This window comes from Passer domesticus, chromosome 7, assembly GCF_036417665.1.
Source record: "Passer domesticus isolate bPasDom1 chromosome 7, bPasDom1.hap1, whole genome shotgun sequence".
In the NCBI taxonomy this organism is placed as follows: Eukaryota; Metazoa; Chordata; class Aves; order Passeriformes; family Passeridae; genus Passer; species Passer domesticus.
This window is the reverse complement of record NC_087480.1, coordinates 58,772,525-58,798,802: the sequence shown is the minus strand read 5'-3', so window position 1 is coordinate 58,798,802 and position 26,278 is coordinate 58,772,525. Positions and strand designations below refer to the sequence as shown.

Here is a 26,278-nt window from a genome sequence, read left to right as displayed (position 1 = left end):
TGTGGTGATTCCAGCAGTGGTGAAGGCAGTGCCCTCATTGTCCCCCCTGGTTGTGTGCTGATTCAATTCACAGCTCTGCTTTCCTGTGCACCAACAGCCCCAGGCAACGTGTCCCAACATCTAATGGAGATAAAAGGGCTGGGACAGTGATAAGTCCTGAACCACACGCTTGGTGGGCATGTTTGGTTGAGGGGAGCAGATTAAATCTAATCCCCAGTGAATGCCTGAAATATATATATTTTTATATATATAGTGTAGGCATAGAAGCCTCAGTACCACATTTGATCTAATAATTTACTTCTGCTGTGTGAATTTACTTGGTAATGTAGATGTAGCAGTGAGACTACAATGAAGAAGTTGTTTGGGTTGGTGGCTGTGGGTGTAGTAACTACTCTGTTGTCCCTGAAGTTTCCCTCCACATCTACAACTATATATTGGACTGAACTGCTGAATAATTTGTGCCCCTGTATCTTGTTTCCTTACCAGAGATGCCACAATTTTGCCACAGTATAGCTGGAGACAGTTGTGTGGAAGGTGAAGAGACAGCAAAGTGTGTTACTGGCCTAGACTTGTTATTACATTCTACCGAAGAGATCCTGAGAAACCCTGACCAAAACCTGTCTTGTTCCACTGTAAGTTACCTAAAGTGATGAGAAGCACCAGTGTAGAAAACATCCTTAACTCTTTCTGCACCATCTTGCTTTACTAATGCCAGAGGACATTACATTACATTTTGACCCTTGTGCTGTTTCCTGTGTAAGTATGATTACCTAATTCTCTGATTTTTCCTCTAGTAATGCCCTGCTGCAGTGAATGCAAAGAAATACTACATCTAAAGCTCTTTTTTTCTTGTTTTGACCACTTATTTATGACCATGCTTTTACCTTTTAAACTTTGAAATGTGGGACCCAAATGAGCTGGAACTATACTCCTAAAAAGAAAAAAGAAAGCCCCAAACCTTTATTAAAGTTACCCTGGCATTGCTGTGTCAGCATCTGTGTGATTAACCTGCCACACAAACGTGGGTGCTACAAAATGAACCTGCTCCAAGGCAGCTTTGATTTGCATGCTCAACACTTTCCAAGTGTTGCATTCATAAATCAGCAAGGTTTTTTTGTGTGTGTCTCTTCTGGGTAAGTGTTTTTCCTTCATTCTCCCCTCTGTCCTGTAGCCCAAACTGTATATCATGGCCAGAGGAGACCTGACCAGCATGTAGATTTAAAGACTGATTTTAAGTCTTAGGTACAACCTATTGCTCAAGCTTTCTAAAATAAATTTATTTAATATTAATAGTTTGTGGAAAAATAGTAAAAAAAAAAAAAAAATAACAACCACAAAAAAGGAGAAAGTGACCTGCCAGTGCATTATCAGAAAATGCAGTATTAGAGCAGGTACTTTTTTTCTGCCCATTGCAGCATGTGGCATCTGAGTTCATATAAGCAGAACCATTAGCAGAATATACCTAAATCCCCTCTTATTTGCATTTTTTGCATTTATTTCAGAGGAGCTGAGCTGTTGGTGTTTCAAACAAGCATTGTCCCAGGTCTTTACCTTCCAGATCATTCTGTATTCTTGGGAGTGCCTTGCTGGGGTGCAGAACTTCTCAGCAAACAATCCTGGTTGTTTGTGGTGGGGAGCATGCTGGCTCTGCCCAAACATTCTTGATGCAAAATTCATTTAAATTGCATGAAGTTAATAGACTCTTTGTTGTGGAGTGGGATTTCACCCTTCCCTTATCACAGTGCAATGTCCTCATTTGATTATAATGATTAATAGATTTTTCACTTGCTGCAGATAAACTTTCTAAGCGGAGTGGTGGCATCTTAAAAAGTAGAAGGAGCTATTTTTGGAGAGGATGATTTGAAACAAAAGTGCATTTTCCTGTAGTTTTTCCCTATTGTGTGCAAGTATAGGAACCATGGGATGGGAACACTGGGACAGTAACTTGGGTCCAGATTCCTTAACAGAGATTTCTGGAGTGACAAGATCAAGTTCCAGGCCAAAGAGTCTGGAAGACAATATTTTGTAGGCTCCACGTCCTGTACAGACTGCAAACTTTACAGATGGCTTTAAATGTGAGACATTTGAATTAGAATCTTCCCTTTAGCTCATGAACTACCTAAGGAAAGACCAAAGGAAAAATGTTGAGCTTTGGGAACTGGCTGGCATTTGATAGCTACAGGTCTGATTCTCTTCAGGCTCTTCTAAAAAGGGGAGGAGACAGAGAATGCATCAAATTTTGTGTATATATATCTATATCTATCTATCTATATATATACTTTCTTACTTAGAGCATTGTTTCAGAGCAGACAGGAGACAAGAAACTAGGCAAGGTGGCCTCTAATTAGGCTTGAAACAGGAAAAAGGAGAATATGAAATTTATTTTCTTTTTGTCTTTCAGTTTTCCTTTGCTTTTTTTACCTTGATTTTTCACAATGGTCATTGCCCCAACATGACCTGCAGCTCTGCATATCAGCACAGAAAGTGCTCCATGGGAAATAGTAAAGCAGGGCCAGTATTTATTGCACCAAAGATACAGATTTGCTTTGTTGGATTTTTATGTGTGTGTGTGGTTGTTCTTCTCATATTGCTGACTTGTCTCTAGGCAAGAAAGCAATTCTCTCTTTGCCTCAGAAACATGTGGTATAACCTCATGTCTCACTGGCAGGGGATTTAAAACAACCACTATAATTTACATGATAATTGTGTCACATTTTTTTACTTCCCGTGCAAGTTCCTCCTCATTTGAGATTGTTCTGTCCTTTAGCAAATAGTGCACTTACTGTTGGCTCTGCAGGGAGCTCTTGGCAATCTTGAGTCAGAAATATAATGGAAAAATGGCTCACCTGATGATTTCAAGGGGATTACAGATTTAGGGAAAATAATCTGGTGGATGGGAAAGGGAGGAGAATTCCACCAAGCACGGCTGGAGCAGAGCAAGAATTGAACTCTGTCATTGTTGGCTTGCCTGTCTTTCAGCACATCTTTTTTTCACAGTGCTGCAAAGAGTCAGAGGCAAGCGGGCTGGAGGGATGTTTGGGATTGCCTGAGAGGGAAGGAGGCTGAAAGGATATTTGGGATTGCCTGAGAGGGAGGATATTTGGGATTCCCTGAGAGGAAAGGAGGCTGGAGGAATGTTTGGAATTGCCTGAGAGGGAGGATATTTGGGATTGCCTGGGAGGGAAGGAGGCTGGAGGGATGTTTGGAATTGCCTGAGAGGGAGGATATTTGGGATTGCCTGGGAGGGAAGGAGGCTGGAGGGATGTTTGGAATTGCCTGGGAGGCAAGGAGGCTGGAGGGATCTTTGGGATTCACATGGTCTGAAGGTGCACAGACAAACTGAGGTGTCACCTGTGCCCTCAGCAGGCTGCCAGCACTTTTCACATCCCAAGTCCATCTTGCTCCAGGCTTTAGGGGGAATTGCCAGGCTAAAGGGGAGCACTCCGAACTTGGCCTGAATTAGATTTTTCCCAAGTTCAGCCCTGAGAAGGTGCCCCGTGTCGATACCACACGAAGCTGGTTGAGCTTGGCACTTGTCCTGGCTGCAGAGATCAATCACTCTGGCCTGTGCCTGGCTCCACTCTTTGCCATCCAGCTTGTCCCCTTTGAAATACAAATGATAGGAATTAGGATATTAGCAGGAGAGCGCAGGATGTAATTGTGTGTTGACTGAAATGTTTCTGATGGATGGACCTGGTGAGGTGACACCTCTTATTTATGGAGAGGAGAGCACAGGTAGTTGATAGATTTGACAAGAGCACAGTGGCAAAACAAAATAACACTGAGGCAGAATGAGAATATATTTGCTAATGGCCTCCCTCGCAGCTGTATACACTGATTTAATCTCTCCAAAACACTCTGTTGTTTATGAGGCCTGTGGGTACAATTTTATGCCTGACTGAAGAGGTTGCTAATAGCTGCCATATTTGTGTTTAAGGACCTGCAAAGGATTAAGCTAAGTATTTTAAAGCAATGAGCCATAATAAAGTAATAATATATTGAAAATAATAAACAGTCTTTTTTTCCCAATAATTGGCTGCAAAACTGGTGAACTTTAAATGACAAAACTACTAATTATAAATGCAATTCCTAATCATATATTCATTGGGGAATGCAAATTAAAACCATGGCATAAAGTCTCTAGGCAGAGACAATAAGGTGCAGAGCAGAACAGCAGGCACCTTTAAAAAAACATGAAACACTCAAAAAAACCTCATAAGGGAACCAAAAACATTCCTGTAGGAACAAGTTGTGGTGATTACTCAGGGCTGCTTTGTCCAGGACAAAGCTGTTGCATGAGGGGAGAATTTTCTGTTCTCAGTGCCCAGGTGTGAGTCCCATGTGGGGACCTTTTGTGTCTGAGTCAGAATTAAATAATCTGCAATCCACAATCAGTACTGGAGCACTGGAGGTTTCCTTTTCCCACTTTTGAAGGCTGATGCTCTTTCCTCCCAGTAACCTTATCCTCTTCCCTTCTCTAGGAGCTGCAGTTCTTGTGGTTGCCATCCTTCAAAGCACAGCAGCACAATCAGGGTTTCCTCTCTTCTTGAATATCTTTTTAATAGGACAAGTCTGGCAGAGAGGATCCGAATAAGATAAGAGAAAAGCCTCAATACTGAGTTATTTTGTGCTTTTCTTACCGAAATGTGTCTGGTTGGACTTTACAAAGTCTAGACCCCCAGACTCACTGCCTCCTTCCTGCCTCGGTGTGGGGCAGATGAGGAGGTTCTGGAGGAAATCCCTTTGCAGACAGACAGTTTCTGGGTATGAGCATGTGTTGTTACTGAACCCAGTGTGAATCCAGTGTAACTGCATGCTGGTGCACACAAATACAGGTACAGAAGCTCTGAGAGATGCTGTCTCAGCAGAGACTCTGCTAAGGGCACAGAACATTCCTGGAGCTGGGAGAACTCACACAGAGCCTGCACTGCTGCCCATACAATCAACACTTCACACAGCCTGCTGATAAAATCTCAGCCTGAACCTACCCCTCAGTGCTGAAGTGTAATTTAAGTTTTGGAGGTCAGGAAGTGACTTCAGGGTCTGTGAACCAAGAACTCATGAAGATGCTGAGGATAAGCCGTGATCACCAGCCACATGTTCAAGGGCAGAGAAGCCTTTCTCAGGCCACTTCTAAGCCAAAAGTCATCATCTCTGTCTCTGTGCCACCTGCCCAGACAGAGCCTGATAGCAGAGAGCAGCTGATAATGTTGATTGCAGTTCAGTGTTCTGTACTAAATAAGTCTGCTGGCCCTGAGTTTGAGAAAATCCTGCTTCTCCCTAAATCTGTGTGTGTATATTTCCAGGTAAATCCCAGCAATGGCTGGAATTCTGGGGCTTTGGGGCAGGGAGTCTCACCAGGATTTCAGGTGATGTTAAAAGGAGACAGATCAAACTTTCCCAGTGCTGGTCCTTGTTGAAGGCAGTGCTGGCTCAGCAGCACCCAAAATCCCTGCTGGATTCTCTGTGGGACTTACACAGCTGAAGGCATTGCAGAGCCCTGTGTCTGACAGAGTGAAACATCTGGAGGCATTTCTGGATCTGAGTCTCTACTAGGAATATTTGGCTTCCAGCAGAAGCTGCATACATGGCTGCACAGGCACATTTCCCTTCCTTGATGAAGGTATAAAATATATATGTCTATTAATTTGCTCTTAGGAGCCCTCAGGTTTCCATTAATGACTTGTGTCCCTCAAGAACCTGGCAAAGCCAAGTTTTTTATAGAGATGCCAAGTAATAGCCTAAGGACAAGCCAGCACCTCACCTGGCTGATGGCCTCCAGAAGATCATGGGGGTGGATATTAAAAGTACAAGTGTTTTGACAGATCACTGAGTCAGTGGCTCCTCCTGTGCAGCCCCAAGTGCAGATTCTCCCAGTCCAGCAGCCAAGGAAGACAAATCTACCTGTAGTGAAAAGCTCTTGGTGTTACAGGGTGTTGACAATGTTGAAAAATGTATCAGATACTTAGACACTTGTATATGAATTTTGGGTCCTTGCCTTAAATATCTACATCAGAAATCCTTCAGAAGAAAAAAAATAAAATTCCAGGCAAGACATAGTTGTAAGTGATAATTTTTTTATTAATGCTTCTTATAGATTATATTTTTTTATTTATTTATTAGGAATCACCAGTCTGGGTTACTTATACTTTTGTAGTTAAAAAGTATTGAAACTTCATCTGGTTTAAATGAAGGTTGGACAACCTTTAGAAGACATAGTCAGAAGTCAGGATGGATGCAGAGGTAGCACCTGAGCTTTCAGCACAATTTAAGGCAGATTTTGTGAGGTGATGGTGGGAATCTGTGTGGAAGATATTTCCAGTGCGGGCCCCATGTACCTGAGCAGGATTGAGCAGAGCAGAGGCCTTTGCTCATCCCAGTCCCCAGGGAAGCAGGACAGGAGCAGATGGAGCTGGGAAGGCTGGCAGCCGGCAACACAGAGTTGCAGAAAGTTAATTTTTCAGTGACCACAGGAGAAACACAGTTTTTTTTTGGTTGCTGTTGTTAATTTGTTACAATTTAGCCTTCAGAGAAGCAATCCAGGGATGTGGATTTGTTTGGCTACAAAGCTCATTAGTGTAGCTCCACTGCTCTCCATTGCTAGAGAATTTCCAACCAAAACAAAGCAAGTGAAGAAAAAGAAACAGTAAATCTATGAACATTGTAACTCATTAAAAGACAATTTATGGACAGTGAAGGGGTTGAAACAGTTGAATAAATTATTGTAATTGAAATTATTCAGGCCTGTTTAAATTATGGAAGATGTTAGCAGGTTGTTGTCTCAAGCCATCGTGCATAGTTTATGTGCAATGGTCTTCTGAGCCCCTCTGAGATCTCTTACACTGAGCTAAACTCTTGTATCTTTGTAAATACTTCCAGTCTGTCCACAAGAGCATCCTCTTGTGAGAAGGGTTTGTCTCAGAGTGACACACTGTGGAGGAATCAGGGCAGGGTTTAGTGGCTGTGGCTCTCCAGACCAGCTGCAGGAGGAGGTCTCTGGCAAAGGCTGGGCTTCCCTGGGTGCTGCTTTGGCTCTGAGGAGTGATTCCTTGCAGGGATAACAGCATTTATCAGTCTTTCACCTCACAGGATCAAGTGTGGGTGTCACTCCTTTAGCTCAGCAGGCACTGGAACTCCCCAGAGCCCAAACTCCTGTAGGATCTCCATGAAGGCAGCAGGGAGAGGCATTTCTGGGATGTCAAAATGTTCCACTGTGGCAGGGTATGGGGCAGGACAGGGCTGATCCATGGATCCATTGCATCCATGGGGGGCTGGAGGGTGGTGCAGCGTTTAGAGAGGAACTCTGGTGTGTTGGTGTGGTTATTTTTCTCTTTCACAAATGGGATGGGACTGCCGGGACACATTCCTTGAGCTTTACAGTATCAGCCTCATTACATGGTTGAGACAATTGGAAGATGGCAAATCTCATGTACAGCCAGCAGCAGGCAAAGATTTCTTTGTTATAGAGCATCTTAAAAACTTTTTGGCCAATAGCATGTTGCTAAATCTTACAGACAGTTCTTTTAGCCAATTACTAAAAGTACACGTACACCTGCTTCACACAATACTTCTCTTCTTTCCATTAACAATACTAACCATTATTAAGTTTAAAATCTTCTACTATCTTGCTAAGTATATTTTCCTCTAGTCTTAAGGTCTGTCTTGGCCAAGCCTAAAACTCAAGCTATTGTTTCATGCCCTTGCTTGCTATAGCATTGTAACTTTTTCTACTTTCAGACTTTGCATCTGCAGCTAGTTCTCTGTTCTTTCTGGTTTTTAGGCCTGCTTTTCCCAGCTTTCTAAAAATCTCCTTACCTTTACTATTTCCCACAGATGTGAGGAGTGGCTGTGCTTACTTGGTTTGTTCAGCCTGCAGGAGAGGGGACTGAGGAGAGACCTCACTGGGGTCTGCAGGAGAGGGGCATGGCACCCAGAGGGTGGTGGGGCACTGAACACAGGTAGTAACAACTGTACAGGCAATAAAGACACAGGTGATAAGGACACAATTGTACATAATTTTCAAGCACAGCCACTGAGCCAGGTGTGTGTGATCACAGCATCCTGCTGGGGATGGCAGCAGCCTTGTTGGGGGGGGGTCTGTGGCTGCTGCAGGTCCTCAACCACACCTGGGCATCTCCCAGTCTTTTTGGGGATGATCATCTGGAGCACATTTGAGAAGAAGGGGCTTTCCCAGCTCCCCCCTAAATGCTGCCTTGGTTGGAGCACATCTAAAAGGAAGGTTGTGCTGCTGCTGGAATATTTGGGGCTACAAGGATTTTTAATTTTTTGTTGTTGTTGTTGTTGTTTTTGCCCTCATTGAGTTACTGAATAATTTGGATGCTGTGAGTGGGAGCAGCTCAGCAGTGCAAAAAGGTACTTCTTTTTATTTAAATTTCCTGCTTTCTTGGAGTACAGTGATATAGAAATGCTATGTTGGATAAAAGCAGAGCAGGTGTGTGATTCTGTTGGTCTGGAGGCATTGTGGAAGTATTTGCATATAGACTTACACATGCCAGCTCTGTGGCAAAGGTGTTTTTAGCAGCAATTCAGCTGCTGTCTGTGTTTTGGGATCTGAATCCCTGAAGTTTAGCTGGCTTACTCACCCCTGTGTGCAGGGCCAGGGCTGAGGGTGAGCTGAGAGTAATTGTTTGTGGTATAATGCACAATGTAGGGATGTACTTATGCTGGCAGAGCTGAAACTCAGAGTTCTGAAAGTAGGATTAAAGTTGCTCTGTGGTTTTGTAGTCTGTGCAGCTCTGTTTTTCCCCTATTCCAGGTTATTCTGTACATTTTGTGTGCATGAGGTTGTGCACTGTGTATTTTTTGAAGAACATGTGTTCATCGTGTCATTGGCTTTGGGGATCAGTGTGGGGAGTTTCTCTCTGGATTGCTGGGGGGTTTTTTTTGCTGCTGCTTTTGCTTTGTGGTGGCTTGGCATCCCCAGACCATGGATGTGGATGTCACCAAACTGTTCCTCTGCTCCTCAGTGTTATGTTTAATTTTGCTGTGGTTGGTTTAGGGGTGCTTAACAAATTTACAAGTAGAGGTGGTGGGAGTGTCATGGAAAAGATGGGTTTAATAACCACTTGTAGAGAAAACAAAAGCAGCTCCAGTGACATCCCTGGCAATTCCCACCTTGATTACTGCTGGCAGAAGGCACAGGGATAAAAACAAGGCTGACACTAATGTACAACCAATGCTGATGTCCCTGAGGAAATGTCACCAATTAGCAGGAAAGCTGCTGCAGTTATCAGCTCAGACAAGATTTGGCTGTGTGAAGTAGGAGGTTTTAAGAGGAGCCTCTGACTCCTTCTCCCAAATGCTTTTCTGTTCATGTGTGGAGATTGGTGAGACAGCATAAGTGAACCTCTTGGTTGGCTCTTGTGGCCTGGCAAAGCACTTGGCTGCTCTGGGAGCAGTTGGGGTTGAGTTAACACATTGTTCTGGTGGAAACAAATCCAGTTGTTTTTATATTATAGGAGTATAAAATTACATCTAGAAAATCTCACTTTATGGATAATTATCTGTATCTAGCTGTATATAAAATGAGATTGAATGACAAAGATCAACACTAGAAAAGTCTTTAAAAGCCAAAATGAAAACCCTGAGCTGTGTGTTATGGAGATGGAGGATAGCAGGGGAAGGATGTGAGTTCCTTCACTTTGCATTAACTGCCCAATACCCCATGTTTAATCTGAAACTGGACAGGAAAAAATAAGAGGGAGGGAAGCTGCCATGCCATCTGTAAAAACTGCCATGATAATTTAAGCAGCATTAAAAACCTTTCCCTGGAGCTGTGCTTTAATAAGATTCTCAGTCAGAAGTCAAACTCTGCTTAGTAATTCATTCTAAACTCTCATAATGCATTTATTAGTGTGGAAATGGCAGAAGTGAAGTGACCACACTTGAGGTCCATGTTCAAAATTAGCAAAATTTACTGTCATTCCTAGTTAAAAAGGAAGGGAAAATGAGCACAGTAACAGGCAGTGAGTGATATCTTTTGTGTTAGCAGGCAGCCAAATGGACATGGTTTGAAACATTTTTTGGGCTTCCTTAAAGCAGATGCTCAATGTGAAAAGTTGTTTTTTTTTTAATCCCAAGATAAAGTTATCAAAATGAGAAATGTTCCATTATAATGGAATTTCTTGGAAGACAGGGATATGTTTTATCATATTATAGCTCTTGCATCATATTAGATGCTACTTATGTGCTTTATTGGAATCCAAACCTCTTGCTTAATGTTTCTTTTCCAACAATACAAAAGGTTATGATTCACAGCCTCTTGCATAATAGATAAATTAATGAGTTTCTGCATATTTTATTGCTTTGTACTTTCCTAAAAGCCACTAATCTATTTTTCTTGATTATTGGTTATGACAAAAACACTATAATTTTTCTCTGAGTTTCATGGCTGCCAAGTTCAGGGCTTTCAAAACTAATTTCTTTAGCTACCTGTTGGACCCAACCTCATTCTTTTCTCCTTCATTTTTCCTGTAAAAACTCTATCCAGCCAAAAACCCAGTGTATTTTTATCTGAGTACAGGAGGATGAATTCTGCTTTGGGGTACTTGTGTGTTCTTCCATTCAAGTAGATTTAGAGTTGTGCTTATGAATCTCAGGCTCTTAATTATGTTTCTAATAATAGCAACTCCTTGCTATAAATACACGGCTCTGGAATGATTCTGGTGTGTTGAGGCTGCAGATGTGACTCCTGCATCTCATTAACCTCCGGGTTCTCCACTTGAGATATGGAAATGTTGGGTGATTAGCAGAGGACAAGGGGAGGAAAAAGGTTATTTGTCGCTTCTCTAGGGGGATAAAGCCCAATAACAAATTGAGGGAGCCAGTGACAATGGCTTCAAGCTGTCCTTGTGTCCTCTCTGTCCTGCACAGGTCTGGGGGAGCAGACCCTGCTGGAAGTCAGGAGAGGTTTCTGAGCTGGGGCCACCTCATGTGGTGCAGTTCTGGCTCCAGGCTGTGCTTCAAGTTTTGTTTTCTCATCTCTTCCTTAGATTGAGTTGGTTTGTTTGTTGAAGGAGGGGGAGACTAGATGGGGGGGAAAAAAAAGTTTCAATTTCTATTTGCAGTGTTATATGGAGTCATTTAGGTGAGATATTGAAATCACCTGGTTTTTAAATTAGTTTTTTGGAAAAGCTTGGAGTTTCACAGAGACCTGTGTGGTTCACAGGCACATAACAGGCAGTTTTGCACTTTGTGCCTGGAATCTGGTTTTAGGAAGAATTAGGGTCAGTACTGGTCTGAACAGTGCTTTGCATGAGTGAAAAAACTACCATAACATCATAAACTGTATTTTTGACAGTGCTACTTCATTAACTTCCTTCTATTTTCATTTATTCCTCAGTGGCTTTAGTTCCTATCAAAGCAGGACAGTGATGTGTAAATAAAAACACCACCTTACCCATGCATGGCAAAAACATATTTCCACTGTGCAGAAGCAGATATATGGGCCCTAGATCACTGAATTCCCCACACCAGCTTAAAATGGGATTTAAGCAATGTCATGTGCTGTCCCAGCTCCAAGGAGTCTGTGTCACCCATGGGGAAAAAACCCTTGGGTTTGATTAGTAAATATGAGATGGGAAGACCAACTCTTGTTTTACCATGGCAATTATTGATTCTATGGTCTCAGAGTGACAGAGCATTTTTATTTCTATGTCCAGCAACAAGTTGTTGCCATGGCAACATCAGCATTGGGCACTACTGGCATGCCACCCTCATCCCAAAGTGAAGCCCAGTAGATTCTGAAAGTCCTTAGAAATTATTACAGCAATAAATTTTTTAAGTTAATTTGTACTTCTTGTCTCCTTTCCTGTGGGAGGGATAATTTATGTTCCAGGAAAGTAATGCATGAATCTGCTGCATCTTCTGCCAGCCACTGTGCCTGCATGGAGCAAAGTCCAACACTCCCTACAAAAAGAGCTGTAAAAGCTTCATTTTTGTTGTCTTTGATGCTTTGCCTACTCCTGTGACATTGATATTTTCTGAAAAATCCCTTTGCCCAGGATTTTTCTCCTGGGAAGCTGAGAAGCCTCAGAGGAAAAGGAAAACAATATTATCTCATTGCTTCTCCTGTGTTTTGCTCATGTGGAATGTGGCTGGAGATTGTTTATCCACAGGTGATTGTATCATTGGTTTCTGGTGTGAGTTGTTTTGATTCAATGGCCAACTAGTGCCAAGTTGTGTCAGGACTCTGGGAGTTTTCATTATTATCTTTTTAGCCTTCTGTAAGTATCCTTTTTGTATTCTTTAGTATAGTATTTCTTTAATATAATATAGTATTATAATAAATTAGCCTCCTGAGACCATGGAGTCAGATTCCTCATTCCTTCTTTCGCCCTGCAAATACAATATACTCCTTCCCTCCTCTTTTCCCCCACCAAAACCCATCCAGCCTCATCCCTTCCTGCAGTTGCACCCTTGCTAAACTATTTTAGAAATCTGCAACCTGTTTCTACTCCTCTTGAAGCCAATACTGCAGTTTACAAAGCTGAGTTCTTGTGTCTGCAGGGTGCCAGGGCAGGCACAGGTAACATCTCTTTGCTGGGTGCAGTGTAGATGCTTTCCATCCTGCTGGATCCTTCTTTCATGGGAAATCTTCATCTCTCCTCACCAGAGATGAAGTGACCAGGCTTATTCCTAAGGCTGTAGTTTGTTTTTTTAACCTCTTGCAGTCACTTCTGCTTTTACTGCTGAACTTCCAGGCTGTGCTCTGTCTTACAGCACCCAGGCTGTGCTGTCACTGGCTTCTTTTTCTGAATATTTAGAGTCCTGCTGCAGAGACCCTTTAGTCTACATCTAAGAGCTTTATTCCACTGATAGCTGACCTGCTGCCATCTCTGATCCCTCAAGAATGCAAATTTGGGCTTCAAAGATTATGCCTTTATCACAGAATGATTTGAGTTGGAAGTGACTTTAAAGATCATCTCATTCCAACCTCCATGCCATGAGCAGGGACATTTTGCACTGCTCTTCTGACCTCATAAAGTCTGCTCCTTTCCTTGCTGGGATGGGTGAACAACCATCATGATTTCTTCCCCAGTGTGCTGCCAAATCCAGCAAGAAAATCCCCACACTGGTGCACCTATTTCTAGTGTTGACTGCCTGGAATTATTTACCATTAATGAGCGAGCAGGTATTTGAACAATCTTTCCTTTTTTTTTTTTTTTTCTTTTCTGCCTTTTTGCAATTTTAAACATAATTAAAAGGAGATAAAGGAAACTTGATTTTTCAGTCAATCTGTGGGTGACCCAGCAAAGCACATCTTTTTAATTTCATGCATCAGTGAGATGATACGTCATGCTTTGTACAGTGCGACAGCTTGCTACATTGCATAACTCAACATGCTGATGCAACCAGGCATGCAAAATGAACCTGATCCTCAAACCCAGGGAATTTAAGACAACAAGATCCTCCTCTTCAGCTTGCCTTGTTCAACAAACCTCATTATTCCCCGTCGTCCTCTTATTCTTCTGTACAAATGATGGGAATGGAGAATTTTGAAAGAGATGTTTGGGTAATGGCTGTGGCATGTGAATAACTCCAGGCTGGATTGGGGTTGAATTGATGCAGTTTCTCTGTTTTGGGCTGCTCAAAAGGGTGAGGTGTTTGTGGCTTTTGGCCTCCCTTGGCAAAGAGTGGCTGGCTGGTGTTTCCAGAGTTGTGCCAAGCTTGCTTTCCACAGCAGAAAGAGGCTGCAGTTTCCACAGCTCCTTGCACTTCATTTACCAGCTCTTGGGACTCCAGTCCTACAGAGAGGTTGTGGGTTGAACAAACCTTGTCTGAATCTCCCTTTCTCCACTGCCCCACCACACACTGTGTGGGCACCAGCTGCCACCTGGTCTTTGTGGCTGAGTTCCTTAGTGGAGTGACACAGAGGGACATTGCTGCAGCTCTCCTCCTCTGACATCCTGTGAGGCACTCGGGTCATCTCATCTGTTCCCATACAGGGAGGAAAACAGGAATTTTGCTTGGCAGATGTGGGGCTGCTTTGTGGGACCCTCTGCAGCCACCCTGGAAGTTGCCAGCACCAAGTGCTTGCTTTCTCTGCCTAAGTATAATAAGTTCATAATCATGAACTTCAGGGAGAAGAAAAGGCTGGCTATGAATATCTGCAGTCCCAGGCTGTGACATGCCACGTGTAAGCCTAAGCATCCAGTGCTTTGCTTGGGGCAAAATTTTTGCTTAATATCTGACATCTGTCAGTGGCTCCTTGTGTGTTCCTGGGTGAAGTAAAACAGATTCTTCAGGCATTTCTCGCATGGCTGCAACAATGGCAAGCCCTGGGAGACTGCTCATGATGACCACACTTAAAAGTGTGGAAAATGGGGAGGATTTTCTGTTCAGCTTCATCCTTCTGCTTGTGCTCATGGTCACAGCAGCTCAGGGAAGGCCATGGTGACAAGTGGCATTTGCTTGTCTCAACAGTGACAATCAAACCAAGATTGTGCTTGGTGGCAAAAATAAGGATCAGCCTTGGTGTTGGGATTATTGCAGTGGTGTGGTTAGGTCTCGGTAGTGGCGACCATGACAAAATACCTGCAGATGAACATAGCCAGGGTGGGGGTGTGGGTGGCCAGATGTGTCCAGGTGCTGCTGTTCTGGCAGGAATAAATCCCTTTGGAGCAGGAGCTGCCACTGTTTGTGTAGCACCCAGTGCCATGGAGTTGGGCTCTTTTGCCTATCCCTTTAATTTTCACATATAATAAAAAAGGGGAAATGAGCTTCCTGAGACTCATTTCTCACCTTAACCTCTGTAACAGCAAATGAGCTCCTCTGCAACACCAGGAATTAGAATGTCTGGAAGAGGTACAACAGGACCATGGCAGCTCAGAGTCCGTAGATATTGTTCTTGCTTGAGTTGCTTTGCATTTTCTCCGAGTGTACAGTGCCCTGTGGCACAATATCCATCCCCACTGCATCTCTAAGTGCTGAAGCTTCACATCTTAATTCTGTGTGAGTGGTTTTCTCTTGAGGCTGCGATGCCTCTGCGGAGCAGGAGCCTGATAGCAGCACTGAGAAGGTTACACATTATGCAGGGAAATGTTGATGGTGTATTAAAAAATGTCTCCAGTAATGGCTTTTTATTTTTGTTGTCTTGTACAATCATTTGAAGCACATCCACTCTGAGGTTCAGTGAGGAAATGCCTGTTTATTTGAAGCTGATGGAGATACTTGAATGGAGGGTAACTGGGATCTAGGGCTCTGGGATAAATTGCTCCACTTGTGTTTTCTTTTTCTTTTAATCTGGAATGCACATAAGCCACACAGCAATATTATCATCACTTTGCACTTTCCTTAGGAAGTATCTTAATATTCTATAATCCTCTTTGCCACAGAATGGGGACTGAACTAAGATGGAATTATATTTTAATGTAATTCCTCGTGAAACAAAAGGGGACCATGTTCAGAAGCTGGCTAGATATATGGCAAATGGGAACTAGACAAGCTGTGTAACATCATGACCAGTTTCTATGGCAACAAAAATGTCAGCTATCCTTTTGGCTGATTCTATTAATCTGTGGTAGAGGCACTGATACTGACACATTTGGAATTTATTTAAACAAGAAGGTGAAAAGATAACCCCGGCACAGCTTATAAACAAGGGGGAAGTTAAGCCACTGCCATAATGCCACCTGACATGGATAGAAGGGAGGAACAGGCAGGGGAGACATTCCAAGGCAGCCACTCAGAATTTTGCCAGAGAAGTGATTAAGCCATTTATTGAGAGGAGTTTCCCACTATTGTCTGATATTTGACAGAATTTCATCTTCCTCTCCAGGGTTGCCATACCCCAGACTGCTGCCCCATGTTCATCCCAGTGCTGGGGATCTTGTAGCCCTAAACTCTCCAAGTGGGATGAGCTCTGGGCACCTGGGACATCCTAACCTGGATGCCTGGTTTGGGTTTTTTTCCCAAAAAAACCCCAAAAACCCAGGCTTCTGTCCTGCTTTTATCCATATAGTGGCTGCCTGATGGAGAAAGCTGTAGCACTCAGTGATTAAAATGCAATTCTGGCCACTGGAAAATGGAAAAAGCAGTTGCAGGGAGGCAAACCACATTGTGTATTCCCTCTATGTGGGTCAGATATTTTCCTAGGGACACTTGGAAATGCTTGCAATGTGCTATTTCTGCTGGGTACTTTATCCTTTATTCTCCTCTTATTGAAAGAGCTAAATGTTTTCCCACTTTCCAATGTACCATGACAATACAAACTGTACGGTGATGTCGCAGCACAAAATAAATATGGATGCAGATACTTGTCATTATGATAAAACAACATCTTTTCATCTTTATCTTGGAATTACAGGCTCCTCGGGAAGATGACAGTGTCTTGTTATGGAAAATGAATTTTCGGTAGTAGAAAGATATCTTTTAACTTATTCTTGAATTCTTCCTGTTTGCCAGAGGCATATAGAAAAATTAGCTTCTTTTCCAATTCTTTTGCTGGTTTTATTAAAATTCATAGTACAAAAAATGCCATATAAAAGTGCTTGGTGTGTGAGAAAAAGAAGAGCTGGAAAATGCAGAGCTGAATTTATTATAAGATTATTAGCTGGCTGCTGGCTGGATTTTTATTTTTTAGTTAGTTAAAAAACAAAGCCATCAATATTTTTTGCCCATTTCTTTTTAAGCTTGCAATGTACTAAAGAGACTACAATATGTATTAGTGTATTTCTGATTTTAAAAAAAGCCCTATTCCCTAATAGAGAAACTGTCACAATTTTAACCACAGTATAGCTCCTGGAAACAGAGTTCATATGAACTTTTGAACTTCCTCAGATTCAGAAGAGCTTTCTGGAAGGGGCAAATTGTCAAATTTATCCCATACTTCTGTTAAATCCCATTCCTCCAACCTCTACCTCTGCCTCTCACACCCCTGTGTCCACTGGCTTTGTTCAGCAGGTTTTGTGTCAAAATTGCACAAATGTATGATGCTTCCAGCTTTTGTGAAGTTAAAAAGATAAGCAGTGATAAGATATCTGGTATAATGGGAAGCTGGGTGATTTGGGACTAGAAACAAACGCAGTTATTATCAGCAGTTTATAAAGTTGTGCCTCTTGCTCCCAGGGGTGTTTTCCAGTGTTCTAGGCAGGGGTTTTTTCCATCTTTTTGATGCAGCAGTAGGGGAAGGGAGGTGATGTCGCTTGGTATTACAGAAAATGAAGCAGATGAGTCTTAGGCTGAACTTGAGAGCTTGAAATAGCTTTGCTTTGTCCTCAGCCAGGGCAGGTGAGGATGGAGCAGCTCAGTGGAAAACTCCACTCCCTCCTAAGCCCCTGAGCAGCTTCACCTGAACAGGAGCTTTTTCTGAGAATGGTATTGATCATTTTGCTTTATTTTCCCATGGATAATGTCAACAAACTGTATGGTTGGGAAGGTTTTTCTAGTCCTGGTAGCTGTGAAGGGGGAGTGCCTTGGGTTTTTTCCTCTCTTGGAGTGCTTTCCACTCTATCTCTTCTGCTGGATGCTCTTCCTTTGCACTTCCTTACTGAACTCAGGGCTCCCACAGCTTGGGCAGTGTCCTGCCCCCAGGAACATCACTAATCTGTTCTTTTTAGGATAAACACAGCATTATTTTGTGTGATCTAGAGACCAACACTCTGAACCTCTTAAATAACTAAAATAAATGAAGCCTGTTCTTTATCCTTGGATTAATTGTTACAGCAACACCAGACCTCCTCCTTCAAAGCAGGTGAAGTCTCCAGTGAGAGGGTGAAGGCACAGGAGGGGAATTTCTTCTGTTCTTGTTCTTAAGCAGCACTGACACAGCTGATGTCACAACCATGAGCCTCTTAACTCAGGTGGAAAGCTGTGCCAGGAACAGTGGTGGGAAGGATGCAGTCCCTCCTTCTGAAGCCACTGACTTGGAAAACTCACACACTCACAAAGGCTGACCTTTTGAGGAGTCACAGACATTAAATACAGGACTTAATCAAAAGTTAATTTCACTGAGCATCTAACCTGAGGGCAGGCTCCAGCTCATTGTACTTTGAAGTCAAATGCCTGGCTGGTCCTCTAGTGATCAAAACGTGTTTTGAGCCCTAGGTATTAGCAAGGGAAATAACATGGTGCAAAAGCAGATATATCTTGATTTCAGTCCTTCCTGTACAATCCTGAAGGCATTATTTGGGATCCGTCCTTTAGTGTTTTAAAAATAAAGACCCTTGTTAATTCTTTTGGTCAACAACCATAATTCTGATCTGGCAGGAAAAAGTAACTCTGTTTCCATTGCTTGAGTTGCTGAGGTTGAACTGGCTCTGTGTTAGTGCACTTGGAATTCCTTTGCCTTCCTTGCTCTTGCCCCTCAAGGAGATAAGAAATGGTTTTAAATTTTTTAGGGCATATTTATGTACATATGTGCATATGTGTAAGTATGTAAAATTTATATATGTATACAATGTAATATTATAGCTGCATAAATATATATATATAATCTTGTAATGGTATATTTTCAGTATCAAGCATTGTTTCAAATCCAGACATTCTTCATCCATGACCTGGCAGTGGATGAATGTCCAATGAGCCTGATGTTGACAGAGGAGCTCCTCAACACAGTCTGCCAAAGGTCTGGAAATCTCATTGCTGGCTCTGGGCAGGTTTTGATGTGTGCTGGAAGCTGGGCCTCCAGTATTGCCTCCCCACAGCAAAATGATCCCTGTATTCAGGGTCCTGTCTGAGCAGGATAGGCCAGAAGTGGACGGTGGTCTGGAATGGTGCAGAGGAGGAAAGGGCTGGCCTGATGTTCGTTAGCAAGGTCACTGCTAATTGAGTGCCTTATTTGTAACTTCTAGAAATGGTAGGTGAATAATTTTTTAGAGGTGAAAATACATATTATCAGAACCACTTAATTGTGAGCTGTTGTACCTCCTCCTGCCCATAACCAATGTTGTTTTTTTCATCTGCATATAAAACAGGTGGTAAACCACTAAAATCCCATGAGAAGATGGCAGAGAATCATGCTCTACATGTTCTCTCTTCCTTCCACCTCACAGCACTTTTCTTCCCTTCCTCACATCTACCCAGTTTTAAAAATCAGCATGAAGGAAGCCTTTGCTCTGTCAGGCTGGAGACCTGGACTCTTCTTGGCTTGTCCTGAGCTTGCAGTGAGGATGTTTAAATGTTTATTATGAGATTATTATAATCTAAAAATTGGGTGCCTGTTGTACTCTCAGACCAGCTCTGTTGCACAGAGTGAAATGTATTTATTCAAGAGGTTGATAAAGATGTTTTTCTAACCCAGGCAGGCACAGGTGTGAGAGCCTTGTGCACACAGATGCTTTGTGTGTGTGTTGGCCAACAAGGAGTTGAATCACAGCAGTGTGATGGCTTGCAGCAGCCTGTGTCTCCTTGGAGGAACAAAACCTGTCTTCGCACAGCCAGAAAGGTCTGATCAGCAGGGAAAGCCATTAAATTCAGAGCTGCTACATGCTCACTCCAAAATATGCTCCCTGTTGAATTTTCTACTGCTAAAGAGAAGCAAGTCGGCTGTGACCAGTCAATAATTTCTCCAAAACTCCTGATCTTTCACCAGTGCACAAGATACAGCATTTAATGATCACAAAACCTCCCTCAGATACGCTGTGTGGAAGTTCCCCTTGGCAGTCAGCAGATTCCTGGGATGGGTGAACACTGGAGGTTTCCTTCCCTCCCAGCACAGTGGGAGATTCACCCCAATCAACGTCTTACCTTTGTGTGGTGCTTAAGGAGCTACTGAAACACAGTGAGACGAGAGAACTCTGCCTTTAATTAGGCTGGGCATGTGCTGAATCCTCATAGGAAATGGGGCAGGATTGGGGCTTCCACCGTGCAAGCTCTGGGGGCTCAGCACGGTGGGAGCAGACGTGCTGATTCACCCTTTGCCGCGCGTGGCGTTAGCGCCCGTCCTCCTCACCAGACTAAAAATGTCTAAGACCACGCAAGACTGTGATACTTCACATTTTTAGGCAATTGCTGTTTTTGTCAAAACTGTCTGTAGCTTCCCTTCCCCGGTGCAATATGGTGAGTAATGAGCTATTGGAGGAATGTCTGTTTGAAACATCCGTAGCCATATGGCAATGTGGGAGGCGAGGATAAAACAGGGATCAGTCACAAGTGTTTACTTTGAAACACAGATAAAAAGGCAAGTTTTGTGCTGTGACTCAGTTACGTGTTGGATCAGGTACTGGAAACAGTAGTTTTTAATTATTTCTGTGTTTAGTGGACTTTAAAATCCCAAGCACTGAAATTCAGTGTGTGTTAGTCCTCCTGACTGCTCTCTTCAAATCTGCTCTGTGAAACAACGAGACAAACGGGTGTTGCATTTGAGCCAAATCACAGCCACCTAATCCATGGAGTCATTAGAGATTATTTTCAGCACTGCTGTGGGCTCTGTGTGGATAAAATGGGGGAAATGTTGCTGAGGAAGGTTAACAAAATTGCCTGGCTGCACTTGCAAGATGGTTTTGGGTTGTTCTGAGACCAGTTCAAGATGCGCTGGTAAGCGCTTGGCTGAACAGTTTTCTCACAAAGAGCTTAATAAATTTGGGCTCCTTCCTGGGGTGAGGCACAGCTGCTCCACAGAAGTGGAGTCCTGGGAGAGTAGGTGGTTATTTTAGGAACTGTTTGTAAAAATATCCCTCCAGAGATAAATCCTTATTTGGGATCAGGGAACCTGTATTGTTTAGTTTTGCTAAGCCTGAACCTGCCCTGCCCTCTCTGGGAGTCCTGAACCTCATCCGTCCCCTCCATCACAGGGGTCCCACGTTGGAAACCCTTTGGGGGAGTAGGGAAAACCTGTCAGGGAGGTCTTTGGAATCACAGAATCATGGGGTGGCTTGGGTTGGAAGGGACCTTTAAAAGCCCTCTGGTGCAATTCCTTTGCAGTGAGCAAGGACACCTTCCACTAGATCCCTGCCCTTAAAGACTTCCAGGCATGGGCACCCACCACCTCTCTGGGTAACTTGTGCCAGTTTTGCCACTTCCAAAAACTACTTTATATCAAATCTAAATCAACCCTCCTTCAGTTTAAAACCACAATCCCCTTTCTTATTGCAACAGGCCCTTGAGTGGTAGCAAGAAAATATTTTGGTTCAACAAAGAAAACATCCTGTGGTCTGAGTGCATTTCATGTTTAAAATACTTTAGCAGATTAATTAGATTGAGTCTATTGGGTAGGATGAAGGTGAACATGTAGGTGAAGAGAGAAATTTACTGCAGCAATGTAGTCAGGCAATTTCCTCTGCAAATACATTATCAACTGAAGGGGTGCATGTTGGTTTTTAAAAGGAGATTTTGTGAAAATGGAACTTTCTGTAGTGGAATCCTAGAATCTCAGAATGGTTTGAGTTGGAAGGAGCCTCAAAGCTCATCTGGTTCCAACCCCCTGCCATAGGCTGGGACACCTCCTGCTATCCCAGGCTCCTCAAACCTCTTTGCAGAATTGAAGCACAGAACAGGGAGGAAAAAAACATTTATCTCCAACTTCTCTAATAGTGTGTGGGCTTTGACTAGAGAGTATTCTGTGTGCTAATTGAATGTTGTCTTCTATTAGCATAATCTTGGGGTTATGTCTGGTCACTGTTAATGATAAGTGACAGAGATGAGTTTCTGAAACTCTGTTTCATCAGTTGGGAATTGCACCCTGTAAATGCGAGCCCTGATCATAATATTTCATCTGTGTTGATTTATCCTAGTCTTAGACTATTTATATCAATTTGCTACTGGAGAACATATGGAGTAGTTTAGGTTGGAAAGGCCTTTAAAATCCTCAAGTCCAACCATTAAGATCATCTTGCATGTGATCTAATTGCACACGTATAATGCAGACATTATACACTGTATGATGGATAAATATGTAAAAAATTAAGGCTTTTGAAACATAACTGGATTCTAAAATCAGTTTTTATATAAAATTACTTTGTAAAGGAAACATATTGTATATATTCTTATATGTACAACACATACATATGTTTTTATAAACTTTAGAACCATGTTTAATGTGTGTGCTTTAAACTTGTAGGACCATATTGCTGGGAGACATTTGCCTGTAATTGTTCACAGGATAAGTGTTTGTGCTCAAAAATCACAGCAATTATAATTATTGTAAGTAGCTGTGCTTCAAAATGAGCATTTAGGAGAGACATGGGCTTTTTCCATGTAAGTGTCATCTTTATATACATTAAAAATCCTGGGAAAAGTGCCTTTATTCTACCAGCACCCAGGTAACTTCAGGAAAATGAAGCAGGAACAAACCCAGCATCTCCCCATCACTCAGTGCTACATAGAAATGTCTTCACAGCTATTTGCACTTGAAATGCTTCATTTGCCAGCTCCAATGTGGCATTTGCAAATGCAGATTAGTGACAGGAGCGCTGTTGGCTGCTGCTTCTTCCTCCTTTCAGATGTGGCTCTTACTGGACATTTCCTGCCCAGACTTGTAGGCAGCAAACATATGGTCTGGTAGATAGTTTATGGAATAACTTGCTGGGAGTACTTTGACTGTTCCAGAAATCTCTCAGGCAAAGATGCCCAGTTTTCAACATAGCATTCCTCTGAAATGCCAAAGTTAAGATATTCATTTGCTCACTGGTATTGTTGCATTTCATAACGAGAGCTCAGACAGGGATAAACTGTGGGTTAAATTCACAGATAGAAATCTCTGCCTTTATGAGCTGTTTGCTTGAAATGCAATTGCTTTCAGGGCCTGTATTACATTAAAAATTACTATATCTGATTAACAGATGAATTCCACAGCATCAGTAGCAAGCAACAGTGGGATTGTCCATCAGCCTGAGATTCCAATTTCTGCCTCCACATTGTACAGCACTTCTTCTACCAAGTATATTCAGTGCTTGCCACCACGAGGGGAACTAATCCTTTCTGGTACCTCTGAACTGTGTCAAATGCTCTGGGTTTCTGCTTTCCTACAATTGGAGGCTTTCATAGCCTACAGAAATGTGTAGCACACTGATTTTCTTCTTTTTGTGTTTACTCTGACATCTTTGTCATGCCCACACTGGTACATGGGGCCAGGATTCAGTTGATGTCACTTGATTTTTGCCTGGCACTGTAGATTTATATCAATTCTAGATAAGGATCTGGATTCAAGCTGTGTCTGAATATGATATTTTTCAATGGAAATACAACTTCAGGTTTTTCTTACTCTTCTTTTCTGTTCTTCTTTGGTGTTAGATACTTGCTTTTGTAGGAGAATAAGATGATGGACCAGAGTGAGCAGGCCCACAATTAATTTTGGAGTTAATCACACTAAATTGGTGTTCTGCCTTTGAAGTTTTAACCAAACCAGTTTCTTGATGTGACTGTCTGGCCCTGTGGGTGCAGAGGGGTGGCTGAGGGGTGGGGCTCAGCCTTTGTTGCTTACAAATCAAAAGGGAAAATGTGGCCATAGTTTGGAAAGTCCTTTCGGTCCTGTCTGTTTTCCCAGAGGTCCCAGACACTCCTCTCTTGGCAGCTGCACTTGCCCAGGTGCCAAATTGAGGAAAACATGCATTTTCTGGTGGCTGCCTTGTGCATGGGATTTTTTTTAATATGATCTTTGCCTGTGTTTCTTGTAATACACCTGGAGCTGGTCCAGGATCACACCTGTGGCAGCCTTTTCTGGCTGACTGCTTGTTTGGTCAGCCAACAGTTGATTCCTGTGAAATATTTCCCAATAAAAACCTTCATGCTCTATACAGCTCCCAGATAGGAGGGTGGAGCCAGGTGGGGGTTGATCTCTTCTCACGTTTAACAAATGAGGGAGCAAGAGGAAACAACCCCAATTTGTGCTAGAGGAGGTTTAAATTGGAGAGCCAGAAAAATTTAGTTACCATAAAGAAACCCACTTTTGTCGCAATTTTTTTTTTTTACATAGGTTTTCAAGGCTCAAGAGAGGTGGAATTTTGAGCATTTTCACTTGCCTAGCATGGCACATGCTGTTGTGGAGGATTTTGTTTCTATACCACTCACTTTCCTCTTGTTCACCCAGAGAAATCATGGTGCCAGCTCCAGCCTGGGCATCCATCCCTCTGTGTCCAGGCCCTGGCACAGCTAGCTTTCCCACCTTTCTAAATTAGCCCTTCCAGTTCCAAATAAAACATCATCAAGCTTTCCATTTCTTTTTCAACGCTTGCATCCCAAGAAAAGCAATGAGGAAAATCAGAACCTATTCAGTGTTGTAAATACAGCAGATTATTTCCCTAATATGTTATCCAGCAGTTACAAGCTAAATAATTCAGCACTATTTCAGGTCTCTATTCAAACTGATGAGCTAAAATAAAAAGTGTTGATTAAGGCAAGCAAATACCTCAGTGTTGATTGATTTTGCTGTTTTGTTTGCTTTGGCTTTTTCCAAATGGGGAGGACTCTGATATATATATATAAACACACCACTGTTCTTGTAAGCCACATTTCTTTTGTTGTGTTGGTGGTTTTTTTTCCTGTCATTTTACTATGATCACTTTAAACTCACATTGCAAAACTAGGCTTTTCTATCAGGAGCTTGTGTGCTCATGATGGGTTTTATTTTAAATCCTACCTTGCTGCTGGAGTTCAAGCATCACATAAAGCAAACCTGGCTGCAGGACAATGATAAAGCAAAAGTGTCAGCTCCTTGTATTTTTCTAAAAGTGTTTTGTAATTGAGAATGAAATGTTTTTACTTTCCCTCTGCTACTACCCGTGTCAAAGACTGAGGCTTCCAGAAAATGCAGTGTTATCATCACACTTGAGTGACACATCTGTATTTAACAGGAGCACTCAGTCCCTGTGGAGAGCTTGTGAAAGGGGACATGGCTTTCACAGAATCCCAAAATGGTTTGGGTTGGGAGGGACCTTAAAGCTCATCCAGTTCCACCCCTGCCATGGGCAGAGACACCTTCCACCATCCCAGGTTGCTCCAAGCCCTGCCCAACCTGGCCTTGGACACTTCCAGGGATGGGGAAATTCACACCTTCCCTGGGCACCCTGTGCCAGGGCCTCCCCACCCTCACAGGGAAGAATTGCTTCCCAATATCCCCTCTAACCCTGTCCTGTGTTTGAAGCCATCCCCTCTTGCTTTGTGGGGTCTCTTTGGTCACTTGTTCTGTTCTTGCACAAAAGCCATAAATGTGTTCTCATGGTGCACAGCACCTGTAAGATATTTGAAGGTGGTTGTGCAGCCACTGTGCCAGGTTAGTGGGGTTTTGGGAAAAGAAACTCTTTCCTGAGATCCTGGATGGCTTTGGGATCATCCCACTAGCAAACCAGTTTGCAGGGATATAATTGCACCCTTTGATCCTGTGTTTCTACTCTTCAGATGAGCTGTTCAGGTAATAAAGGTGTTTTTTTTAATGTGCACTGAGATGCTTATTCCAAGGAGTCCTGAGCAGGTGGAATCCAGGTGTAGTTATTTTATTTGTGTGTGGAAATGCCTGGTCGGTAATGGTTAGAATTGAACTGTGTGGTGCCATATCTTCCCATAACCAGCCTGTTAAATTCCCAAAGTAAAGCTTTTGTAGAGATTAAAACCCCCCAAACCTCAAGGTTTTTAGATGCAATGAAGTAAATCCATGGGGAGGATTTAGGCAAAGGTAGATGACAGTCTGCTTTAAGCACTATGATCCAGGACACAATAATTGTTTCTTTGGGAAGCTTATTTTGTGCGGAAAATGGAAGGAGTAACACAGCTCCTTCTGAAATGAGCTGTCATTGGCTCTGTGATTAGCCCAATGCTAATCATTATACAAGAGTTCATCCTAATGTGGGGAAAAAAGTCATGTTTTGGAGGCTCAGTTCCCAGAAAATTGATAGAAAAAAATTTAAGACTTGTTACCAAGTATTTAGATAAATAAACTTCATTGGTGTTTGCCTAAATTAGAGAGAAAGTTGTTAATGTACAAAAATTGAAGTGTTAGGAAAACCCCACACATGTTCACTTTAATATTTCTTCATTTTATTTATAAATATAAATGCTTGAAGAATGAAATTATCAGACTTTGGTCAGTGTTTTTGTTGTGGAGGCTCTGTCTGCGGAGCTATTTCTGACTGGCACCATTTCAATCAAGTTCAGGAAGCTGATTTTTCCCTGTCAGCACAGATAGAGAAAAAAAAGCTGCTACAAAATGATCCCTTTTAATCCTGTGCCATTTTTGTGTGCTGATTAGAATCGGGGTAATTTCAGCCTGTGTTGAAGGAGTTAATCTTCCTGATGGAGATGTGAAAAGTCAGAGCCATCTTAAATCTCAATACCACATGCTGCCTTAGGGATCACACTGTGCTAAAACCCCAGATAAAAAGGCCTG

At 42.6% G+C, this 26,278-nt stretch overlaps 1 protein-coding gene across 18 annotated transcripts in view; it reads left to right on the top strand.

Annotated features, from left to right (window-relative positions):
* Positions 1–26,278, top strand: part of DAB1 (DAB adaptor protein 1) — a 406,138-nt gene that overhangs the window by 133,481 nt on the left and 246,379 nt on the right. For 7 of the 18 annotated variants that reach the window (XM_064428994.1, XM_064428983.1, XM_064428989.1 and 4 more), the window contains exon 1: positions 8,170–8,373. The exons of 6 other annotated variants lie outside the window; for them this stretch is intronic. The gene's annotated coding sequence lies outside the window, so the exon portion shown is untranslated. Of the gene's footprint in view, positions 1–8,168; positions 8,374–26,278 lie in introns of those variants that run through there. 5 more of the 18 variants (XM_064429007.1, XM_064429008.1, XM_064429010.1 and 2 more) reach the window with 3 other exon arrangements.